We start from the raw sequence: 3,063 nt of genomic DNA on the forward strand, positions 1-3,063 counted from the left end.
CTCTCGGGTTATTTTTCTGGTGGTCATTATTTTTTTTAAAAGTCCAATTCTATTTTGTCTTGCACACTTTCTTATAAGGGGAAGGACAATTGAACTACAATTGTATATTTCACTTTAAGATATATGTTCACTTACTGTGTGTATATTCATAGGTGCCTGCTTTTGATTTTTGCTATGGGCTAAAAGTACCTGGGCATATTTTATTCTTGCAGCCCGTCATTTTTTTCCCTTTTCTATGCTGCTTAAATGCGGTTTGTTGGCGTCACGTGATGTATTACAAAAGTCACTAAGAGACGGGCAATAAAACGAGTGGCTTGTACCACCCGGCTTAACTAAAGTGTGTGATACATGGTAAATAATGTAATCTCACTGAGCATTGCCTAAAAACATTGTGAGTTCTCAAAGTCTGAAATCTTTAATACATAACAAACTACTGTCAAAACGGGTCAAAATCAGTTTGTAATTGATGAACGTCTTTGAGCAATGGGTTGCAAGTGTTTTAAAATATAAAGTCGTCATGCCCACCGGCCATGACCAAAGGCCATGGCTAGTGGTCTGGTAGCGTTTTAAAATATACAGCGGGTACGGCTGAAGGCCATGTGTCTCATGAAGTAAGACACAGACAACAGATTCAAAATTCAAACAAAAAGACTTTATTAACTTAAATGTCAGGATGGTGTAAGGCCTAACTTGCCCTATACTAAGGTGGGATTTCCCTACCTAAATAAATTAAGTATAGTCTCAGTCAGTAAGTTCAACTTAAAAGTCTGTCTGTGTCCAAAACCTATACTTGCTGTCACAATGAAAGCTAAACAATGTGTAGGGATGTCAGCAACCAACCTAACAGTGTTCAAACTAAAGTCCAGAGCTTCTTCCAGCTTCAAGTTTATTCACAGCTCCCTTCCCCAAGTTCAAATAGTTCCAATCAAATGGCCTCAGGGTTCCTTTCCCCAAGTTCAACACAGTTCCACAAGAGGGTGTTGGGGTTCCCTTCCCCAAGTTCAACACAGCTCCACAAGATGGTATGAGAAACCTAGGGGTGTTCTCCCATTCAGACCCGAGAGTCCTCTATTCAGGTTGCCGGGGGGAGGCATTGCTCTTGGATCCCAACCCTGGGGGTGGACGGGCGATGGAGGATCACCTGGGTAGGGGAGTCCGGGGTTGTGCTAGTGGGAGTACCCCAGACGAGATGCAGTATTCTGACGGGACAATAGAAGGGGAAGAGGAAGTCCTGGACACCTTGATAGGATATGTTGATTCCCACAACTCTTATCCAGGTGTCATGGCATTTGATTCCAATCCTATCATTTATGTCCCAAGAGGGAGAGAAAAAAAAGGAGTCAGTTGCCCAAGAGGGGGAGGGAAGAAGATACAAATGAAACAAGGACAAAGTTCTTGTATTGGGATCCATTCATCCTCTACCTGTACAAGTTACAGAGAATACCACCAAGACCCCTGTTTTTATAATCAACCTGCAGATATAAGGAAGGGGCAACTATTCCCTTAGGTAAAGACAAGATTGGAAGATTTTCCGATATTCAATGTCAACTCCCTAAAAAAATAACAGGAACTCAGTATAATCTCCAATCCCATTACACTTCACCTCCCTCTCCCTCAGCTTTCAGAAGGCATTTTCAATCCCAGCACATCTCCACCTCCCCATTTCCAACAAACACTGAGATGAGGAAGATGCAACTAAGATCAATGGAGATTTCACATAGGAACAACATGGGGAGTGTAAGGGAAACCGGCTATAGAAAGAACTCAAACTGTTCCACTGATAGTGTCAGGCAGAGTCAGGCATTTACTAATTATCACTCACACCTGACTCCACTTGACTATTTTCACAACAATGAAAGGTGTGGTCTTTTTCCAAAAAATGAGTGAGCTGGGGATAGTGTCTGGACCAGAGAGCCCAAGGAGCAGAGAGCAGCAGAATCTGAAGCCTGGAGGAGAACATTGTGCAGAGACACTGGCCCAGTGTTTGAAAGGGGCTGCTCCGTGGCTAGGGAGCCATGTCTCCAAGAAGCCAGAGTGAGGCACCCTGCGTCCTCCTGTTGGAGGTCAAAAAAGTGCTTGTTCCCTTGGGACTTCTGCCTGCCCCAAGAGTCCTAAGGGGCAAGTGGTGAGACCCTGACCTCAACCACGTGTATCCAGAAGGACCGCTCACACAAAGCTGCCTGGTGAGTTTTCATGTCAGTGAGAGAGAAACTCAGGAGCGTGCGGTTGACTGGAGCAGAGCGGGAGAAAGACACAGTTGGTAAAGCGGCACAGAGTGGAAAAGTACGAAAAAACTTGCAAACTGGCTTAGAGCGGAAAAGTGAGACGCCAGAGAAAACTTGTAAAGCCGCCCGGAGCAGAAAAGTGAAAGAAGCGAGATAAAGCTTGTAGAGTGGCAAGGAGCGGAAAAGTGAAAGGAAAGATGAAAAAGACATAACGCGCAAGATATAAATAAGGAAAGTGACAAAAGGAAAAGGCGCTAGCGCTGCAGATGGAAAGGAAAGACATTAAGAAGGTGCAAGTGTGCACAAGAAAGCAAGGAGGGTGCAAGTGTGCATGAGAAGGAAGCAAAGGAAACAAAGGAGAACAGGAAGGGGTGCAGGAAGCACCTGAAGGTCAAAGGTTAAAAAAGAAGAGCAAGGAATAATGAGAGGGGCTAAAGATCAGAGTGGTTGTGCTTAGGAGAAGCAAAGTCTCTGATGAGACCGCCCCACGCCCCCCAAGTGGATAACATGTTAAAGAACTGTATATGAAACAAAGGTACATCCTAAGAAGTGTATATGGGAGAAAGGTACATCCTGACAAGCTGAACTTTTGTTTAAAACTAAAAGGGGCCTATGCTTGTGGAAGGGAACCCTGAGAAGCCTAACAAAGTGGAATACCTATTATTTTGTGATGCTGAAAAAATTGAAGATTGGGGAAGGGAACCCTGAGAAGATTAAAGAGGAATGTTATATTTCTTTCGATGTGTTTGAAACCTTGAATAGCTGAAACTAGGGGAAGGAAATCCCAAGGAACCAAACACATTGAAAGTGTTTGAGAGTATTGCAAGAACCCTGTCGA

This window comes from Ambystoma mexicanum, chromosome 8 (genome assembly GCF_040938575.1).
Source record: "Ambystoma mexicanum isolate Mex_15411 chromosome 8, UKY_AmexF1_1, whole genome shotgun sequence".
Taxonomy (NCBI): Eukaryota; Metazoa; Chordata; class Amphibia; order Caudata; family Ambystomatidae; genus Ambystoma; species Ambystoma mexicanum.